Source organism: Anomaloglossus baeobatrachus, chromosome 4 (assembly GCF_048569485.1).
Source record: "Anomaloglossus baeobatrachus isolate aAnoBae1 chromosome 4, aAnoBae1.hap1, whole genome shotgun sequence".
Taxonomy (NCBI): Eukaryota; Metazoa; Chordata; class Amphibia; order Anura; family Aromobatidae; genus Anomaloglossus; species Anomaloglossus baeobatrachus.
The window spans coordinates 309,005,914-309,028,928 of NC_134356.1; the positions used below are offsets into that span (position 1 = coordinate 309,005,914).

Consider the following 23,015-nt stretch of genomic DNA (forward strand, 5'->3'; position numbering starts at 1 on the left):
TTGGAGTAACAGCTTCTTTTTGGCAGAGTAGCCTTTCAGCCCATGCTGATATAGTACTCGTTTCACTATGGATAATGACACAATCTTACCAGTTTCTGCCAGCATATTCACAAGGTTTTTACTTTTGTTCTTGGGTTGATATGCACGTCTGATCAAAGCATGTTCATCTCTGGTCCACAGAACCAGTCTCCTTCCTGAGCGGTATGATGTCTGGACATTCCCATCTTGTTTATATTTGCGTATAATTTAAACAAGGCACTTTCAGGTATGTGGAAATTGTACCCAAGGATGAACCAGACTTGTGCAAGTTCATAATTCTCTTCCTGAGATCTTGGCTGATTTCTTTTGACTTTCCCATGATGCTACACAAAGAAGCAGTGTGTTTCAGGTGTGCATTGCAATACTTCCACAGGTGTGTCTCTAATTAACTCAGATGTTGCCAATAAACCTCAGAAGCTTCCAAATACAGTTAGGTCCAGAAATATTTGGACAGTGACACAATTTTCGCGAGTTGGGCTCTGCATGCCACCACATTGGATTTGAAATGAAACCTCTACAACAGAATTCAAGTGCAGATTGTAACGTTTAATTTGAAGGTTTGAACAAAAATATCTGATAGAAATTGTAGGAATTGTACACATTTCTTTACAAACACACCACATTTTAGGAGGTCAAAAGTAATTGGACAAATAAACCAAACCCAAACAAAATATTTTTATTTTCAATATTTTGTAGCGAATCCTTTGGAGGCAATCACTGCCTTAAGTCTGGAACCCATGGACATCACCAAACGCTGGGTTTCCTCCTTCTTAATGCTTTGCCAGGCCTTTACAGCCGCAGCCTTCAGGTCTTGCTTGTTTTTGGGTCTTTCCGTCTTAAGTCTGGATTTGAGCAAGTGAAATGCATGCTCAATTGGGTTAAGATCTGGTGATTGACTTGGCCATTGCAGAATGTTCCACTTTTTTGCACTCATGAACTCCTGGGTAGCTTTGGCTGTATGCTTGGGGTCACTGTCCATCTGTACTATGAAGCGCCGTCCGATCAACTTTGCAGCATTTGGCTGAATCTGGGCTGAAAGTATATCCCGGTACACTTCAGAATTCATCCGGCTACTCTTGTCTGCTATTATGTCATCAATAAACACAAGTGACCCAGTGCCATTGAAAGCCATGCATGCCCATGCCATCACGTTGCCTCCACCATGTTTTACAGAGGATGTGGTGTGCCTTGGATCATGTGCCGTTCCCTTTCTTCTCCAAACTTTTTTCTTCCCATCATTCTGGTACAGGTTGATCTTTGTCTCATCTGTCCATAGAATACTTTTCCAGAACTGAGCTGGCTTCATGAAGTGTTTTTCAGCAAATTTAACTCTGGCCTGTCTATTTTTGGAATTGATGAATGGTTTGCATCTAGATGTGAACCCTTTGTATTTACTTTCATGGAGTCTTCTCTTTACTGTTGACTTAGAGACAGATACACCTACTTCACTGAGAGTGTTCTGAACTTCAGTTGATGTTGTGAACGGGTTCTTCTTCAGCAAAGAAAGTATGCGGCGATCATCCACCACTGTTGTCATCCGTGGACGCCCAGGCCTTTTTGAGTTTCCAAGCTCACCAGTCAATTCCTTTTTTCTCAGAATGTACCTGACTGTTGATTTTGCTACTCCAAGCATGTCTGCTATCTCTCTGATGGATTTTTTCTTTTTTTTCAGCCTCAGGATGTTCTGCTTCACCTCAATTGAGAGTTCCTTAGACCGCATGTTGTCTGGTCACAGCAACAGCTTCCAAATGCAAAACCACACACCTGTAATCAACCCCAGACCTTTTAACTACTTCATTGATTACAGGTTAACGAGGGAGATGCCTTCAGAGTTAATTGCAGCCCTTAGAGTCCCTTGTCCAATTACTTTTGGTCCCTTTAAAAAGAGGAGGCTATGCATTACAGAGCTATGATTCCTAAACCCTTTCTCCGATTTGGATGTGAAAACTCTCATATTGCAGCTGGGAGTGTGCACTTTCAGCCCATATTATATATATAATTGTATTTCTGAACATGTTTTTGTAAACAGCTAAAATAACAAAACTTGTGTCACTGTCCAAATATTTCTGGCCCTGACTGTACATGAATGACATCATTATATGGGCTGTCCCATATTGTTTAAAGCCATAGCACTCTTTGTGTATGTAAACTTTTCACTTGGCAAAAAGTAATAATAATGCCTTAAAACATTCTCTCTTTCATTATGTCATTTGGCAAAGATAAATAATTTTAGTTCCTAATTTACCTACAATGGGAAAGTTTTATTCTGATTTCAGGTCAGCTAGTGAGAAAAACATGCATATGTGTCTTTTTAGATAGTGTATGTAAACTTGTAGTTTCAAGTGTAACTGTGACAGAATGATGAGTCGATGTCAAAGATCAAACCAGAGAGACACAATAGAAGGCAACAAATAAAATATAAAATGCAAGAGGTCAAGTCCAACATATTGGTCTACCTATTATTAAACTCTCCCCTTTACAATCCGTCCTGAATGCTGCAGCCAGGATAATTTTCTTCTCCATCTGCTTCACTGATGCCTCTGCTCTGTGCCAGTCATTGCACTGGTTGCCTATCTGTTACAGAGTCCAATATAAACTTATCACTCTCACTCACAAAGCTCTCCACAGTTTCCGCACCACCCTACATCTCCTACCTCATCTTTGTCTATCACTCTACCTGTGCCCTCTATTCTGCTAATGACCTAAGACTGACATCCTCAATAATTCGAACCTCCCACTCCCACCTGCAAGACCTCTCGCGAGCTGCACCAATTTTCTGGAACACAGTACCAAGAACAATTTGATTAAATCCAAACATCCACGTTTTTAAGCGGGCCCTAAAAATGCATTTCTTTAGACTAGCCTATCACCTCACCTCCCTCATCTAATCTAGTCCCATTCTGCCTTTCACAAAATTTTCTTCCAATTCTTGTCCCCTGTATCTTCTGGTTGTATTGCTCTTCATGTACATTTTTACACTGTGTATGTATAAATTCTGGCTGTTGATCGGTTCATGCAGCTAGATTTGAATCCCCTATTATATTGATGGCTCGACTATAGATGACAATTTTTTTTTCTTTTTTCCTCCCAATTTACCTTTTGCGCCTCACCTATTTCTTCATAAATTGTAAGCACGCAAGCAGGGCCTTCACTTCTCTTGCTAGCTGGTAAATTTTGCTATTCTGTAATGTCTGATATTGTCTGTACATGTCCCCTCTGAATTGTAAAGTGTTGCAGAATATATTGGCGCTATAGAAATAAAAATTATTATTATTATTATTGCCAGAAAAGGCTGTGCCAAAAACAGAACAGAGAAACTAAAGTAGAAGTTCACAGTATAGATTCATATTAAAAAATTAAAAAAGCAGGGATGAGGAGGCCCTTTCATGCTTTAATAGACTTGAAGAGTAGATTAGCCTTTTGTTGCAATAGAATTTGGAAGCTGTGACCACCTAGGGTTACAGGCGGTGCACCAGGTGTGGTGGTGTACACACAAATGCGCAGCAGAGGACGGTTGAAAGAATGAAGGTGAGTGTGTGACTGAATGATGAAATAAGGTCACTTATATAGAACACCACATACGGTGTATTCAGCAATGCTGCAAGAGTACATACTACATAACCCACACATCACAGAACCAACACATAGAACTACATCATCCATACATCATTGCACCAGTAGTGTACCAACATTTTACCTCATTCAAGCCTTGATTTCTGTACCTGGAGACAATGCTCACCATCAGGTCCCTCTCCTGTAAAGATCAATTGGAGTGGTATCACAAACCCTTACAAGCTGTTTGATCTTCTCAACCTTTCTTATGGGTGATAATCAAACTGTTCCCATGCTAACATTTGGCTGAAAAGTAATGGAATGGGGGTCAAATTTGGTCCCTGATTTAGGCCCGCTTTACACGCTGCAATATCGTTACCGATATCGCTAGCGTGCATACCCGCCACCATCGTTTGTGCGACACGGGCAAATAGCTGCCCGTGGCGCACAAAATCGTGCGGACTCGTCACACTACTTACCTGCCTAGCGACGTCGCTGTGACCGGCGATCTGCCTCCTTTCTAAGGGGGTGGTTCGTTCTGCGTCACAGCGACGTCACTAAGCGGCTGCCCAATCAAAGCAGAGGGGCGGAGATGAGCGGGACGTAAACATCCCGCCCACCTTTTTCCTTCCTCATTGCGGGCGGCTGAAGGTACGGTGAGGTTCCACGTTCCTGCGGTGTCACACATAGCGATGTGTGCTGCCGCAGGAACGACGAACTACGTCGTACAAGCAGCAGCAACGATAATTGGGAATAGGGGGGCATGTTACCGATGAGCGATTTTGAACGTTTTTGCGACGATTCAAAATCGCTCATAGGTGTCACATACATAGACATCACTAAAGCGGCCGGATGTGCGTCACAAATTCCGTGACCCCAACGAGATCTCTTTAGCGATATCGTAGCGTGTAAAGCCACCCTTAGTCACATATTTAAGTCAAAAGTAAAGCAATGCTTGAAAAACGCAATATTTTTATGTAGTGTCTATTACTCTTACTATTCAGTGGAGGTTAGTGAGCTTGACATCAGGACTATAGACCCCGGGATTTTAGAGATGAAGATGGCAGGACTCACTACCCCAATGGTAATATCAGAGTAAATAATATTCAGCATCTCAACATTTCGGATTTAATTGCCTACTCTTTCCTCAATATTACAGGACAACATTTTTGTCAGAATGTTATTAATATTAGTATATTTTTTTACCTCTTCATACTATAATAACTAGATTGAACATCTTTGATTCCAAAATGTTGCTGCTGACTTAACAGTGCCAGGTTTTTCATTGTCTTTATTTCCCATTCCCTTATCCATGATTGTACTGTGAACACACGTTTTTCTATTGACTTTCATGATTTTTATTAATAATTGTTTGATTTTAAAGGAGAATAATGGGGTAGCGGATATACTTGTTTGCACAGCTTTACTGCTGCTTTCATTTCCCACACTTCCTTATTACTAGCATATAGTTACACAGTCAATACGGTGGAAAAAGCCAAATGTCCATCAATTTCAACCAATGGATGGGAAAGGACAAAGAGAAGGAGCATATGTGCAACTACAATGCATGATCCGATCCATACCAAAAAAATCTAATATTTCCCTCCTGATCCGAGTTGTCGATCCACTAAACATTAAGAAAAGAACTTTACACATATACATAAGCATTTATTTTCTTTTCTTCTAAAGAAGCATCCAAGCCTGTTTTGAAACCATCTACGGTTCACACTGATCAGCAATTGACTATTTCACAGATTAATAGGTTTTATGGTAAAGAAGGCCTGTCTCCTCTGGAGATTGAAACTTTTTTTCTCCAGACAGAAGGCGCGCCCCTTTATTTTTTGTAGGGGTTTTATATTAAACAGCTTTTGGACTATACTTTTGGTATTGACCATTCATGTACTGAACTGCATATCCTAGATAAGGTTGAACTAATGTTTTATATGGTGATAGTATTACGTCCCTATCCCAGAACTTTATGCTTCTTCTACTACACCACAATATTCTGCTGGCCTTAGAATCTGCTAACTGACATTGTATTCTGTAATTTAGTCTGTGATCTACAAATACACCAAAATAACCTTCTAGAAGTGACTCTTCTACTTTTACCATGCTAGAACAAATGATGCCGGCATCGTATTAGGGCCCATGTGCATAACTTACATTTCTCCATATTGAACCAACCATCTGCCAAGTAGTTGCCAAACACTCAGTTTGTCCAAGTTAGCCACCCTCTATAGACTTCCTAAACTACAGAGCTTTGTGTCATCTGCAAAAATAAAAACAGCACTATATCATTAATAGATAAGTTGAATAATGGCTGATCCAGTACTGAATCTTGGGTACTACAGAGATCATTCAGAGTAGCAGTCATTCACCAAAACTATTTGGAGAAACCTTTGAGTCATTTATCCCGCACATACACCGGCACTCCCGCACATCACCGCACATACACCGGCACTCCCGCACATCACCGCACATACACCGGCACTCCCGCACATCACCGCACATACACCGGCACTCCCGCACATCACCGCACATACACCGACATTACATCAGTGACATCCCCGCTGACAGCGCGACTCCCTTCAGTTGCTGTGTGGAGCTCCCGGGAGCGGCGGTGTTCTACTGCCGCTCCTGTCAGCTTCATATAGCAGAGCTGAAATCGTCGCGGGACCTCGTGGATTACGTCGGACCTGGAGGGGTATTTGGGGATTTTAATAAAATGGTGAAAGAGGGTTTTTTGTCCTTTATTCCAAATAAAGTATTTTTTTGGGTGTATGTGTTTATTTACTTTCACTTACAGGTTAATCATTGGGGGTGTCTCATAGACGCCTGCCATGATTAACCCCTTATTACCCTGATTGCCACCGCACCAGGGCAATTCGGGATGAGCCGGGTAGAGGCCCAGAACTGTCGCATCTAATGCATGCGGCAATTCTGGGCGGCTGCTGGCTGATATTGTTAGGCTGGGGGGCTCCCCATAACGTGGAGCTCCCCATCCTGAGAATACCAGCCTTCAGCCGTATGGCTTTATCTTGGCTGGTATCAAAATTGGGGGGGGGACCGCACGTCGTTTTTTTTAATTATTTATTTATTTTACTGCGAGTTATAGACCCGCCCACCTGCGGATGTGATTGATTGCAGTGAGACAACTGTCACTCAGCGTGGGGGCGTGTCTGACTGCAACCAATCATAGGCGCCGGTGGGCGGGGGAAGCAGGGAATACGAGACTGAATAATGGGCAGCCGGCATTTTCAAATCAGGAGAAGCCACCAGCAGTGTGAACGCCGCGCCGGTGATCGGTGAGTGGGTGAGAGTGAGTGAATGAGTCAGTGAGTGAATGAGTCAGTGAGTGAGTGAGTCAGTGAGTGAATGAGTCAATGAGTGAGTAAGTCAGTGAGTGAGTGAGTGAGTGTGAGTGTGAGAGAGTGAGGCTGGGGCCACAAGGGTCACTAGTGTGATGCTCGCATGACACTCGGCTCGCGCTGGCAGCACAGCAGGAGCCAAGTGTCATGCTAGTGTGCCTGCATCTGATGTCCGACCCTGCGAGCGGACCTCAGCTGCGGGGGGCTGGCAGGCACTCAGGAGGGGCGGGCTGGCACGGAGGAGGGGAAGGAGGGATTTATCTCCCCCGTCCTCCATAGCCGGCTATTGCGATTCTTGCTCTGCACGCACAGTACACCGGTGTACTAAGAGTGCAGTGCGATTTTTCTCTCACCCCATTCACTTGAATGGGTGCGAGAGAAAATAGTTTTGCATTACACCCGCAGCATGCTGCGATTGTTTTCTCGGTTCGATTAGGACTGAGAAAATAATCGCTCATGTGTGCAGACACACAGGCTAGAATTGGTCCGAGGGGAATGCAATGTTTTATCAGAGAATCACCTCTGGGCATGCTCAGAAGTAAAAACCGAATCCGGTACATGCTTCCGGCATTTGATGCATGCCACTGGATTCGGCGTGCATAGACTTTCATTATGCACCATGCCGCACAGAGCCGCAACCGGCGCTGTTCGTTTTTTTTATGATACAAAAAACATTGCATGAAACGTTCCATGCGGCCACCGCATTCATTAATTAAGCCGCATCCGGAAAAAGCCGGATGCAACGCAAGGTCATCAGGCACAATCCGGTGGCAATGCAAATCAATGGAGATAAAACGGATGTGGTACCGGATCCGTTTTACACGTTTTGTTTCCGGATTGTCCCTGATGGAAAAAAACTGATGTGTGAAAGTAGCCTTACTGGTCTATAGTTACCTGAGTATTACTGTACATGGAGCCCTTTTTGAAAATGGGCACCACATTATCTTTGCACCTTTCACTTGGTACAGTAATAGTTACTAGAAAGTCTCTAAAAATAATGTACAGGTGTCCAGCAATAACTGAGCTTATTTTCTTAACAACTGTCTGATGCAACCCATATGGCCCCAGGTCCTTGTTCATATTGCTTTTATATAATCAACAAGCTGTACTACCCGACTTCACCCGGGTTAATAACTGTTGTTAACAAAATAGAATGTATTAACAAAAATGTATTCTGCACACAAAAACCACAAAACAAATAGATAGAAATGTAATTATTAAAAGGCAAAAACTAAGCTAATAGAAGCATTTCACGACATATATTTCAACACCACAGATATTCCACATAGATTTAACTAAATTGGCCAAGTAATGTGCTCCGTCTGCCTCTTTCCCCGTCTGTCTCTTTCCAGGTCTGTCTCTTTCCCCGTCTGCCTGTCTCTGTCTGTCTCTTTTTTTGTCTGTCTCTAGCTCTGTTTATTTCCCCATCTGTCTCTTTCTAGGTCTGTCCCTTTCCCAGGTCTGTCTTCCCCGTCTGTCGCCCCATCTCTTTGTCTGTCTCTTTCCCTGTCTGCCTGTCTGTCTCTTTCCTTGTCTGTCTCTATTTCTCTGTCTCTTTCCCAGTCGGTCTCTATCAAGGTCTGTGTCTTTCCCCATCTATCTTTGTCTGTCTCTCTGGCTGTCTCCTCCTTCCCTGTCTGCCTGTCTTTGTCCCTGTCTGCATGTCTGTCTGTCTCTTTCTCCGTCTGTCTCTTTCCCCGTCTGTCTCTACCCAGGTCTGTCTCTACCCAGGTCTGTCTCTACCCAGGTCTGTCTCTATCCATCTCCCTACCTACATCTTATTACCTCAGATATAAGCTTCTTATACTATGAATGTCTTTTGTTCCTATAGCAACCAATCACAGCTCCTACTAATAACCTGTAGTTCCAGGCTCCATTTACTTTAATGGAGGCATGTTTTTTGGAGAATAACTGTAAAGCGCGGGGTTAAATTTTCCTGTCAAAACATAGTCTATGACGTTCCCTGGGTCACATGAGGTGTTTGTGCAAAATTTCGTGATTGTAAAGGCAACGGTGCGGATACACTTTTCGTTTCACTTTTTACCCATTATGTAGATAGGGGCAAAATTGATTGGTAAATTGGAATGCGCAGGGTTAAAATTTCGCCTCACAAAATAGCCTATGACGCTCTCGGGGTCCAGTCATGTGACTGTGCAAAACTTTGTGGCTGTAACTGCGATGGTGCAGATTCCAATCCCGGACATACATACACACATTCAGCTTTATATATTAGATCTTGGACCATATTAACATTTAAACAATTGAGTATATTAGATGTCACATTAAGTAATAGCAATATGTTACTGAGTATCACGTCATTAATTTCCATTGATTGCACAATTCAGTATAAATTTTTAAACATATTATACAGTGACAAGCAAAAGGGTAACAATGTTTGAACTTTTGACTTTTAGGCTCCATATCTTACCATTCACTATATCTTTGAGGCTAAGACAACCTTCATAATATAGATATCATTTTGCCTATCTCATACATAAATTTAGCTTTCAATTATGTATCATATAGCTAATTATGCATATTCTTGTCATATTACTGCATTGTTACGGTTTTGCTCTTCCAGTAAAAAAAAAATCTTCCAGTATACTACAAATTACAACATTTTCTCACATTCCCTAATAGCTCAGTGTGTTATTAGGTTGATTCCCAAATTAAAGGTCACTGGTTTGAATCGAGGAGCTGCCATGAAGATTTCCCAAGAAAAGAGAAACCGCATCATTCAACTCATGAATGATCTGACTCATCCAACTCAGTGGTCTCTCGGACAAGAAAATTGCCAAACTGCATTATATGCGTGCCATGACAGATGGAAGGATGTCCATCCATTCAAAAGCAGTCCAGCCAAAATATCGGAGTCAACAATTCGGCTCATCACTAGGTCTATCAGTTCCGGCACTGCAGGTGGCTCGTGTGCTTTGTTATAGTAAGATCATAGATGTCCATGCAAGCACTGCGTGAAGCACATTACACAAGTCTAGAATGGTGGCCTAAAAAAAAGGTGAAGAAGCCTTGACTTCAATATCATCATAAGAAGCGTTGGCTTGAATTTGCAAAAAAGTATGAAAAATGGACAGTAGAAAATTGAAAACAGGTGATTTGGAGTAATGAAATTAAAGTCTAAAAACTAGGCTCTGATGGGTGAAAATGGTTTTGCAAGAAACAAGGGGAATAAGAGGCTAATGGATTGAGAAACTAAAGGAGCTGTTCAGTGGAGGAAGTCTGATGATATGGGGTTGTTTCACAGCCAAAGGCATTGGATACCTGACAAGGATTGACGGTGGTCTCAATGATGAGCAATATGTGAGTATCTTACAAGGCGAGATACTTTGTACCCTTGACTACTATGGGTATAAAAAGGACAACAAAGAGTTCCAGAAAGACAACAACCTGAAGCATAGGTCGAGATTGGCGAAGAAATGGTTCGATGGCAATGAACTAGAGGTGATGGATTTGTAGTGACCCAAAGTAGACACTACACTGGGCCATGTGTTTTTCTATAATGTTGGACATTATCTATGCCTTCTGAAACCTTGCTCTGAGAGTTGTAGCATTTCTAATCCTACACTGACCTCTGCTGGCCTTTCTCAAAACTCAAAACTACTTTTGCCTTATATGGAAACAGGAAGTCTCGCAGCAGTGGGGAGATTTCTGGGTCCTTTCTGAGAGGAAAAAAAAGAAAGACGTCTGTGGCTGAGGACTCAGGAAGTGAGGAATGAGTTTGGTGGGAGAGGTGTATGAACGCTGGAGTTGGTGGGCTTACTTTCAGTCACTTCTGTCCAATAGTGACTGTGTCTGGTAAGGAGAAAGAAACTCTCCGTGGAACGGAAAAATCCAGGCTGCCACTTATTCTAAATCAAGGTAGGTCCCGAACATAGCAAGATCCAGAAAGCCCACTAACTGCTCAAAGCCAAGACAGTTATAGATGCCTGATGCTAAGATACTCTCAGAGCTTGGCTGAGGAAGAGTTAATCCTGCTGATAGAGAAAGAACTGTATATAGGCTGTGGAGACTGTTATATGGACCTGCTTCTGTTATATGGACCTGCTTCTGTTATATGGACCTGCTTAACCTCTTCAGCCCCAAGCCTATTTTGACCCTAAAGACCAGGCCATTCTTTGCAATTCTGACCAGTGTCACTTTATGAGGTTATAAGTCTGGAACACTTCAGCGGATCCCGGTGATTCTGAGAATGTTTTTTCGTGACATATTGGGCTTCATGTTAGTGGTAAATTTAGGCCGATATTTTTTGCGTTTTTTTGTGAAAAAAACGGAAATTTCGCGAAAATTTTGAAAATTTTGTAATTTTCAAACTTTGAATTTTTATGCTCTAAAACCAACGAGACATATGACACAAAATAATTAATAAATAACATTTCCCACATGTCTACTTTACATCAGAACAATTTTGGGGGGAAAAAAAATTAAGGAAGTTTATAGGGGTTCAAAGTTTATGAGCAATTTCTCATTTTTACAACAAAATTTACAAAGCCACTTTTTTTAGGGACCACATCACATTTGAAGCGATTTTGAAAGGTCTACATGACACAGAACACCCAAAAGTGACACCATTCCAAAAACGGCACCCCTCAGGCTACTCAAAACCACATTCAAGAAGGTTATTAACCCTTCAAGGTGCTTCACAGTAACTAAAGCAATGTGGAAGGAAAAAATGAACATTTTACTTTTTGCAACAAAAATGTTAATTTAGCCTCAAATATTGCATATTCACAAGGGTAGCAGGATTAAATGAACCCCCAAAATTTGTTGGGCAATTTCTACTGAACACGCAGATACCTCATATGTGGCGAAAAACTACTGTTTGGGTGCACGGCAGCACTCGGAAGGGAAGGAGCGCCATTTGACTTTTTTGAACAGAAAATTAGCTGGAATCGTTAGCCGCACCATGTTGTGTTTGGAGAGCCCCTGAGGTGCCAAAACAGTGGAGCTCCCCCACATGTGACCCCATTTTGGAAACTAGACCCCTCATGGAATTTATCTAGATGTTTATTGAGCACTTTGAGCCTCTGGGGGCTTCACAAAAGTTAATAGAGTTGAGCTGTGAAAATAAAAAAAAACATTTTTACCACAAAATTGTTACTTCAACCAGGTAGCTTTTTTTTTTCACAAGGGTATCAGGAAAAATTGCACCATAAAATGTATTGTGCAATTTCTCCTGAGTACGCAGATACCTCATATGTGGTGGAAATCAAATGTTTAGGCGCACAGCAGGGCTCTGAAGGCAAGGAGCGTCATTTGACGTTTCAAACGCAAAATTGTCTGGGATAATTAGCATATTCCATGCTGTTTGGAGACCCCCTGAGCTGCTGAAACAGTAGAGCTCCCCCACATGTGACCCCATTTTGGAAACTAGACCCCCCATGGCATAGAAAAAAAAAACAGCGGCAGATGGGGGGGGGCGGCAGATGGGGCGGCAGCAGATGGGGGGGCAGCGGCATATAAAGGGAGCATCTGTGATTGTGAGACGGCGGCTGGGATAGGGTGGGGGCGGATGGGAGAGGGCGCAGTGGATGCAGGAGCGGCAGAGGATGGGGGGAGGGTGGGATGGGGGGGATGGGTGGGAAGGGGAGTGGGAGGTGAGATTGGGGATAGTTACCCTACAGGATGGATCTAGGCAGCTGGATCACAGGAGATGAAGGAGGCAGCAGATTGGGGAGGGTGAGAGGTGGGGGAGGGAGCGCAGCGCAGATCACGGAGGAGACAGGTGAGCAGAGCACAGATCACGGGGGTGAGAGGTGAGGGAGAGCGGACAGCAGATCACGGGGGTGACAGGTGAGGGAGCACAGATCACGGGGTGACAGGTGAGGGAGCACAGATCATGGCGGTGACAGGTGAGGGAGCACAGATCACGGCGGTGACAGGTGAGGGAACGCAGATCACGGTGGTGACAGGTGAGGGAGCGCAGATCACGGCGGTGACAGGGGAGGGAGCGCAGATCACGGCGGTGACAGGGGAGGGAGCGCACATCACGGCGGTGACAGGGGAGGGAGCGCACATCACGGCGGTGACAGGGGAGGGAGCGCACATCACGGCGGTGGTGACAGGGGAGGGAGCGCACATCACGGCGGTGAGGGGACGAGCAGCAGATCGGGGGGGACCGGTGGCACTGTGGCAGATGGAGGGCGGCGGCGGCGGATCGGGAGGTGTGGGGGTGAGTGTGCGGGCAGCAGATACGAGGGTGGGGGTGCGGGTGGCAGATCGCGGCGGAGGGCAGCAGCGGATCGGGAGGTGTGGGGGTGAGTGTGCGGGCAGCAGATACGAGGGGTGGGGGTGCGGGTGGCAGATCGCGGCGGCGGATCGGGAGGTGTGGGGGTGAGTGTGCGGGCAGCAGATACGAGGGGTGGGGGTGCGGGTGGCAGATCGCGGCGGCGGATCGGGAGGTGTGGGGGTGAGTGTGCGGGCAGCAGATACGAGGGGTGGGGGTGCGGGTGGCAGATCGCGGCGAAGGGCAGCGGATCGGGAGGTGTGGGGCTGAGGGTGCGGGTGGCAGATCGTGGCGGAGGGCAGCGGCGGCGGATCGGGAGGTGTGGGGGTGAGGGTGCGGGTGGCAGATCGCGGCGGAGGGCAGCGGCGGCGGATCGGGAGGCCGGTTTCATACAGTGCAATGGCAGCGCGGCAACTTCCGGGTCCCATGCTCCGGTCTCATAACAGCATGGGACCGGAGCTTGTCGCCCTGCCATTGCACTGTGTACACTCACTGTGCTGGCGTGCTGCAGGGACGATGACGGGGGCGGTCACCGGCAACAGGTACACTGTGATTGGAGAAATCGGTCACAAGGCCGATCTCTCCAATCAGAGTTATTGGAGCTGGGGGAGGGTGATCCAGTGAGGTCACCCAGCTCCAGCCAATGGCCAGTGCTATAGCTGCACTGGCCAGGGCTGGATTTCAATGTTTCAGTCACTTTAAGTGGCTGGAACATTACAGTGGCTGTGATTGGTTGAGCGGCGTTCGTCAGCCAATCACAGCCTCCGTAGGTCCGGGGAGGAGGCACCACCCCTCCTGAGGTCAGGTACAGGTCCCCTCCTCCCCGAATCTGCGGTTTATGTTAACCGATCGCAGTCACCGGAGGCTCCGGTGCCGCGATTCCGCCATGACGGAAAGATCCGTCCTTGGTCGTTAAGGCCCAGGGCACAAGGACGGATCTTTCCGTCCATGGTCGTGAAGGGGTGAAAGTGTGCATTATCAACACTGCAGTTTACATGGAGTAAAAGTTCCCTCTCTTTGTTCAACCTATGGTGTTTGCATTTCTTGTGGGATTGCATTAACCCCGGCTTCTACTACTTCAGACCATATGATCTGGGTGTCTGTGCATGCCAGGAAACACATGAAAGTCAAACCAGATCAGGGAGCTTAGCCACTACACATAGCTGGACTATGGAATCAGCCTCTGCGAACCACCTACTTACCTTCGCCTACTACTATATTCCCTTTTACATTTGACAGTCAACCTGTGGATTGCCAGAGGCGCCATAGGCACCATGACAGGATTAGGCTCAGAGTTCTGAGGCCCTGCATTCCTGCTGGAGGTTGCGGCAGATTGGCCCCCACAGTCCCCAGACCTCAACCCAATTGAACAATTGTGGGCAGAATTGAACAAAAAGTTGTATACATACCCAAGTGAGTTAACCAGTATGCACCAACATTAGGAATGTGAAGAAGAGACCTAGCATCAGATTTTGGTTGAAACATGCTTGAATCTCATTCAGAGCATGCCCAGAAGGATTCAGGCAGTGTTGAAAGCCAAAAAGTGGATTTACAAAATACTAACAAAATAATAAATATTAACCCCTTAACAACCGCGGGCAGTAATTTTACGTCCTAGCGGCCATAGTGTTAATCCCCGTGGGCTGCTCCAAGCAGTCTACAGCGATCTGCGCACATGTCAGCTGATTTGCAAAGCTGACATATGTGCCTGTCAGGCACAAGTGTAATCGTGTTTCGCCCGTGCCTTTCAACCCCTTAAAATGGTGGTGTCAATATGTGACAGGGCCATTATAATCGCGATCGTGCTAAAACTTTACTTATAGCCTGACACCAGAAGTCACGTGACATGATCACATGGATTCAATTGTTGACATGGTAGCACTGGGTCATGTGATGACTCCTGTAGCTCACATGACTAAGGGCCAGTAAGAAACAGGCAAGTGCTGCTTATTACAAGAGATGAGCTTTTCTCCCGATCTGAGCGATGCTGCTCTGATCGTGAGAAAGGAACCAGCGATCAGACAGCTGATTCTTATTGCCCCCTAGAGAAACTCTTAAAAAAAAAGTAAACATTTTTGAAACATTTAAAAAAAATAAAAAAAACTTTAAAAAGTTAAAATCACCCCCTTTTGCCCAAGTGAAAACTAAAGGGTTAAAAAAAATAAAAAATATATACATATTTGGTATCGTCGCATTCAGAAATGCCCAATCAATCGATCAAAATATAAAATCAATTAATCTAATCGGTAAACGGCATAGCAGAAAAAAAAAAATCCAAAACACCAAAATTACGTTTTTTGGTTGCCACAAATTTTGCGCAAAATGCAATAACAGGCGATCAAGACATAGCATCTGCGTAAAAATGGTACTGTTAAAAACGTCAGCTCAAGACACAAAAAATAAGCCATCACTGAGCCATAGATCCCGAAAAATGAGAACACTACGGGTCACGGAATATGGCGCAAAACATACGCCACTTTTTTCGGACAAACTTCTGATTTTTTTTAACCCCTTAAATAAAAGTAAACCTATTCATGTATGGTGTCTACGAACTCACACCAACCCCAGGCATCACCCCAATACATCGGTTTTACTATATAGTGAACACAGTAAATAAAATATCTCAAAAACAATAGTGAAATCGCACTTTTATTGCAATTTTTCCGCATTTGGATTTTTTTTGTCGTTTACCAGTAACCTAAATGGTAAAACTCATTATTTAATTTAGAAGTACAGCTCGTTCCGGAAAAAAACGAGCCCTCACATGACCAGATTGATTAAAAAATAAAAAAGTTACGTCTCTCGAAAGAAGAATGGCGAAAAAAAACAGCGTGTAAAATCGTAGGTCGTGAAGGGGTTAACATTTATATTTTCAGAAATAAAGCAGTAACAATGCAGTGACATGACAAGAATTTGCATAATTAATCACATGCTAAATAGCTGCAAGTCAAAAATTATATATATGAGATAGCCAAGGTGATTGTCTATATAGTGGATGGTAAGATATGGACCCTAAGGGGTACTTTACACGCTACGACATCGCTACCGATATATCGTCGGGGTCACGATGTTAGTGACGAACATCCAGCGCAGGTAGTGACATCGCAGCATGTGACACCAAGGAGCGACGATCAACGATTGCAAAATCGTTCCAAAACGGTGATCGTTGACATGTCGTTCCTTTCCTTAATATCGCTGCTGCCACCGGTACGATGTTGTTCGTTGTTCCTGCGGCATCACACATCGCTATGTGTGACACCCCGGGAGCGACAAACATCTCCTTACCTGCGTTTGGTGCATTAATTTGTAGCAGAAATCTGTACCAAATCTGTATCTCCTGGCAGAAACACCACTGACCTTTTAAAAAAGCTAACTACAATAGGTCCTCTACCCGAGAGTACCATCTTAGAATTTTTATCCAAGGATGGGAGTTTTCTATATGCTACCCAAGATTCATAAACCAGGTAACCCAGGGAGGCCGATCATCTCAGGGGTGGGAACGCTCACTGAAAAAATCTCTGGGTGGGTAGAAAATGTCCTTAAGCCACTGGTAAGGAAGACCGCCAGCTATATACAGGACACCACTGACCTTTTAAAAAAGCTATCTACAATAGGTCCTCTACCCGAGAGTACCATCTTAGCCACCATGGATGTGGAATTCTTATACTCTAACATCCCACATGAAGATGCACTAACCGCCTGCCAAATGTTTCTTGAAGCTAATGGGATCCCTTCTGAGCCTGTAGTACACACAACTTTTTCTCTTTTGGCAAGGAGCTATATCTACAATGCACAGGAACAGCTATGGGAAGCAAAATGGCACCACAGTATGCCAACCTTTTCATGGCTAAACTGGAAAATGACTTTTTAGCATCCTACAACCTCAAACCATTGGCCTATTTCAGTTTCATCGATGACATCTTAATAATCTGGACCGAATCTGAGCAAGAGCTTCTAAAATTTCATGAAAAATTCAATGCATTTCATCCAACCATAAACTTGACATTGGACCACTCAAAAGCAGAAATCAACTTCCTGGATACCACCATCAAAATTCAAAATGGCTCAATCCAGACATCAGTGTATCGGAAGCCTATTGACCGTCCCACATACCTCAGATGGGACAGTTTCCATCCCAAACACATTAAAAAGTCCATTGTCTACAGCCAGGCCCTCAGATACAATCGTATCTGTTCCAGCCCTGCAGACAGGGATGAACACTTAACCCATCTTAAAAAGACATTTTTAAACCAAGGCTACCACCCCACCTCCATTGATGACCAGATCATTAGAGCCACAAGGACCCCTAGAAGTGAACTGCTTCAATACAAACAAAAAGAGGAAAATAGTCGAGTACCTCTGGTGGTGACCTACAACCCACAGCTTGAGGTGCTGAGAAGTACGGCCAAGAAACTTCACCACATTCTACACAAGGATGACCGGTTAAAAACAATATTCAAAGATCCTCCATTACTGTGCTACAGGCAACCTCCTAATTTAAGGAGCATCATGATCCGAAGTTCTATGCCCTCAGACACACCAAGAGGAACTTATCCTTGCAATGTAAAGAGCTGCAAAACCTGCACTCATGTAGAGACCAAAGACCGGATACAGATCCCTAACACACAGAAGGACTATAAGATTCCTGGGACATTCACATGCTCCTCTTCCAACGTGGTGTACTTAATCCTGTGCACTATATGTCCTATTGGGGGCCTCTATGTTGGAGAAACAGGACAGAGACTGAGAGCAAGGATGAGATCTCACAGGCACACAATTACAGACAAAAAAAATCCATTTACCTGTGGCCAAACATTTCTGTGCTCCAGGACACAACATAAATCACATGAAAGTTGTCATATTAAAAGGCAACTTCAGATCACAGAGCCATCGCAGGGTCTGGGAATACAAATTCATCACACTGTTTAACTCTGTGGACACAGGACTCAATCTCTCAGAAGGATTTATGACTCATTATAAAATCTGAGAGGTCAGCTCCAGAGACTACAAGGGCACCAGGCCTCTGATCCTACATAGATATTTTGGACAATAAAACTCACACCACTAATCAAAGCTAATTAAGGATTCACTTTCCAAGCTCAGTGTTTGTTTATTTAAATGTCCTTTTATTATGCATCGCTCTTCCCTGTTTTGTGTATATATTTGTGTTTCTTCAGCTATTTTGTCATACCATGCCTGAGGAAGAGACCTGAGATGTCTCGAAAGCTTGCTTTATAACATCATATTTTATTTTTATTTTAGTTAGCCATTAAAAGGTATCAGAACTACAAAATTTTAATTTTGTTTCTCTCACTGAGAGCAATCAATCATCCTGGCAGAAAAACACACTAAAAGAACAATGTGGTTTTGACGCGTTTTTCTGCCAGGAGATGCTGATTTGGTTTAGAAATTTCTACAACCAAATACTCAACGTGCACTCATAGCCTAATTCTGTAATCCAGGACTGAGATCATTGAGTTCACCTTAGGTGAGTTCACCTTTTGTCACAGCTGAGGTACCATGGGAACCATCAGCTGCAACCTCATGTGAACTCACTGACGGTCTCACAGCTGCAGTTTCATCAGTGTGTCTCCAATGCCAAAGTGCTTGGGCACATTTTCTAATGAGAATTGTAGGGCGACTGCGGGCTGCTATTGTAAGGCTTGGGAGGGCGAAATAAGAATGGGCCTGCCCAGCCTGGAATACCAGCCCTCAGCTGTCTGCTTTATCATGGCTAAATTATCAAAATTGGGGGCGATCACACATTGTGTTTTAAAACATTTTTTTGGCATAAATACATTTTTAAAACGTCACATTGGGTCCTTCGTATTTTGATACACAGCCAAGATAAAGCACACAGCTGGGGGCTGCAGCCTCCAGTTGTCTGCTTTTATCTGCACTGGGTATCAAAATATGGAGGACCCTACGCCATTTTTTCTAATCATTTATTTAATTTTTACACTCCACTTCAGGGACCCAGACAGCTAGTTTTTTTTAGATATGAGTTGTATTAAATAACATAATAAGCACATTAATGTACACACCATTAAATAAGGTCTGACTATTTCCCTAGGACTAGGTTGTTCCTGAAATCAAAACTACTAAGATAATGTAATGTAGTAAAATATTTAAGGGAAGTCTACTAACCCTGCTATAATGGTTTTATACTGCGTCCGGCATCTAAAAAAAAGATCATTCCAACAGAAGTCCAAAGTTGTGTTCCAAATTAAGAAAGATGACCTACAGACCATCTGTCCAACATTTAGGCTGTGCCAGATTTTTTAGCAACAACCTTTTTAATCTATCAAAGCTATAATATCTTATGAGTCACAAGTCAGCAGGATAAGAATCTCTCATTTTCACGTCTCCTATTACTTATAAAGAAGTGTTCTAGTGTCAAATTTACAAATGGATGTAACTGTTTATAGGTTACAAAATAATGACCTAAGGAGAATTTTTGATTTTGCGTCTTTATTTTTACCTCCCCTTCTTCAAAACTTTATTTTTCCATTGAGATAGCGGTATGAAAGCTTGTTTTTAGGCAGAAGATATAGTTTTGATTGACACTATTCATTTTACTATTGAGAAACAAAAGAAAAGATTCCAAATGAGGTGAAATGGTGAAAAAAACCTCAATTCTGTCAAATTTCTTGACCACGATTGTTCAGGTCAGTACGATTATGGCAATATCAATGCATCTATGCATAAGCTTTAATACTATATAGTGTCTTGAAAAAAAAATGAAATCTGAAGAAAATTATTAGTTTGTGTATCCTTTTTAAGGACAAACAATTTTTTTTTATTTCTTTTCAACACAGCCAAAGAGCAGATTTACTTGCTATTTTGGGATTTATAATATGTTTTGTTCACTTTTTGTTACATTTTTTTCTGGGTGGCTCAGTGACCAAAACCTGACAATTTTGGCGTTTTGATTTTTTTTCTCTTTACGAAATTTACTTTTTATGGATGTTGTTATACCAGATAAGCTTACTTTTCGGTTTCAAGTTTCTTTATTTTTTAATAGAGAAAAGGGGAGGAGGGGGATTCATTTTTTTTCTTCATAAATATTTTTAAATATTTTTATTTTAGTCTTCATACAGCACGTGAACCGGTGAGTGTAGTTTTATTTCACCCTCTAAGTCATCTACTGTACTCATAGATGACAGGGAAATACAGTGAGAGGTGGCCCGGCTATTACAGGGAACCTGTCACCAGATTTGTCCCCTATAAGCTGCGGCCACCACCAGTGGGCTCTTATATACAGCATTCTAACATGCTGTATATAAGAGCCCAGGCCGCTGTGTAGAATGTAAAAATGGACTTTATAATACTGACCTAAATGGTCAGTATGGTGCAGACTGGTCAAATGGGTGGCTCCGTTCTTCGAGTGCGGCACCTCCTCTTCCGACCATCTTTGTCCTCCTTCTTCTGAAGCCTGGGTGCATGATGCGTCCTACGTCATGCATACGCGCCGGCATTGAGGTCCTGCGAAGGACACGTCATGAAGAAGGAAAACAAAGATCGCCGAAAGAGGAGGCAACGGAGACACCCATTTGACCAGTCTGCACTGTGCTGACCGTTTAGTTAAGTATTACAACATCTTTTTTACATTCTACACAGCGGCCTGGGCTCTTATATAAAGCAAGTTAGAATGCTGTATATAAGAGCCCAGTGGTGGTGGCCGCAGCTTATAGTCACCAAATCTGGTGACAGGTTCCCTTTAAGAGCGGAGGAGGCTTTTTTTTTACTCTTTTTAATTTTGACTTATATACAATCACTATACAGGAAGTGTTTCCTAAATTTTTTTCCTGTAGAATCCATTTTATCTTCGGTTTTGTATGTTTTATTGTCAGTCTGTAAAAGTGGAGGAGTTAGTGTGACAAATCTACAAGTCCCAAATAAGTAACATGTAAGCATGACACTTCAGGATTGTTATTGACTTTGCTGGCATTAGGGTTCCTTCAGGTTTTGTGAAAAATCTGCACTCAAAAATGCATCTAAAAACACAACATGTGTACACAGCCCAATACTCTGACAACATTGTGTCAGAGACGCATCCAGGCTTCTTCCCCATGCTGTTCCCATTCCAATAGAGCGCTGTTTCCATCCATTTCAGTGATTTTCCTGACCCGCTTCCCCCAGTCCTCCTGGGAGGGTCTTCCAGAAAAATGCTCAAGTTTCCCATTGACTTACATTTCACGCATTACCCTAGTTGAGCCCGTCCAAGCGTTCAACCTGCTCAATTCGATTAACAAGCACTCAAGTGTTTGCTCATCACTACTACTGAGTACCATTTAACATGAGTTGAAATTTGATTGGCTAACTCAACTCTATCCCTAATTATAAGAGTGTGTTCACATTTGTGCAAACACACTTTACTTCTGTTATTTTTATTTCCCCATTCAGTATGTTTTTTTTTTCGTTTCTGAATGGATTTTTGTAGTTTTTTTCCTAATAATAGACCTTATCTAGACTGACAGTCACCCAACGAACAAGCAAAACGCTCGTTTGTCAGGTAAAATTATTTGTAAACTAGCTTAAGAATGATCTTTCTTGGAGACATATCATCCCATGTAACCAGGTGATGAGCGGCCAATAATAGGGATAAAGTGATTACATTAAAAATTGTTCAGTCAGTCTAAGGGCGGCTTTGCACACTACGACATCGCAGGTGCGATGTCGGTGGGGTCAAATCGAAAGTGACGCACTTCCGGCGTCACTTGCGATGTCGTAGTGTGTAAATTCTAGATGATACGATGAACGAGCGCAAAAGCGTCGTTATCGTATCATCGTTGCAGCCTCCGACATTTCCATAATGCCGGTGCCGCGACAGGTACGATGTTGTTCCTCGCTCCTGCGGCAGCACACATCGCTGTGTGTGAAGCCGCAGGAGCGAGGAACATCTCCTTACCTGCCGCCGGCCATAATGCGGAAGGAAGGAGGTGGGCGGGATGTTTACATCCTGCTCATCTCCGCCCCTCCGCCGCTATTGGCCGCCTGCCATGTGATGTCGCTATGACGCCGCACGACCCGCCCCCTTAGGAAGGAGGCGGGTCGCCGGCCAGAGCGACGGTCGCAGGGCAGGTGAGTGCATGTGAAGCTGGCGTAGCGATAATTTTCGCTACGACAGCTATCACAAGATATCGTACCTGCGACGGGGGAGGGGACTATCGCGTGCGACATTGCAGCATCGGCTTGCGATGTCGCAACGTGCAAAGCCCGCCTAAGTTTATCGACCACTGATTGGCTTATTTTTTGCCAATTGGTATTCATCTAACAGCCACAATCTGGCGGTCTAAATGGAGTTTTGTAGTAAAAAATAGGTAATAAAATGGGCAGGAGGATTGAAGGTGAGGCCAGATAAAATGGCCCTGCGATTAAGGATGAAGGCCTGGATTTTAAATCAATCTATATTAAATATAAATATATTAAATATTAAATCAATATATATTAAATATATAAATATACAATTTCTCCTTATACCTTCAGGCTATACAGGAAGGATATATAATAACTAGAATTACAACTATCTTTCAACATTCCGCAGGTTCAGAGCCACTAACCACATGAGGAGACGGTCTGTTTCACTTTCTTTCCCAGTCTCTGCACTCAATCTCCGCCCCCACAGGTCACGTGATGATGACATCATCCTAGATCCTTCTCCACTCCACTGACCAATGTGTCCATCTACGTTCCAGAATGAAGTTTACAAGCTGCACGACCGCTCAGCAATGCAGCTAGAAAGGCAGCTCTGATATGTGAGTACTAGTAGAACATTAGGGATGTACTTACGTCTTAGAGGAGATTCTAGGTAG

General features: G+C 43.5%; 1 protein-coding gene across 2 annotated transcripts in view; it reads right to left on the reverse strand.

The window, feature by feature from the left end:
• The window catches only part of TMEM117 (transmembrane protein 117), a 478,554-nt gene that overhangs the window by 439,217 nt on the left and 16,322 nt on the right, over positions 1-23,015 (reverse strand). The window lies entirely within an intron of this gene.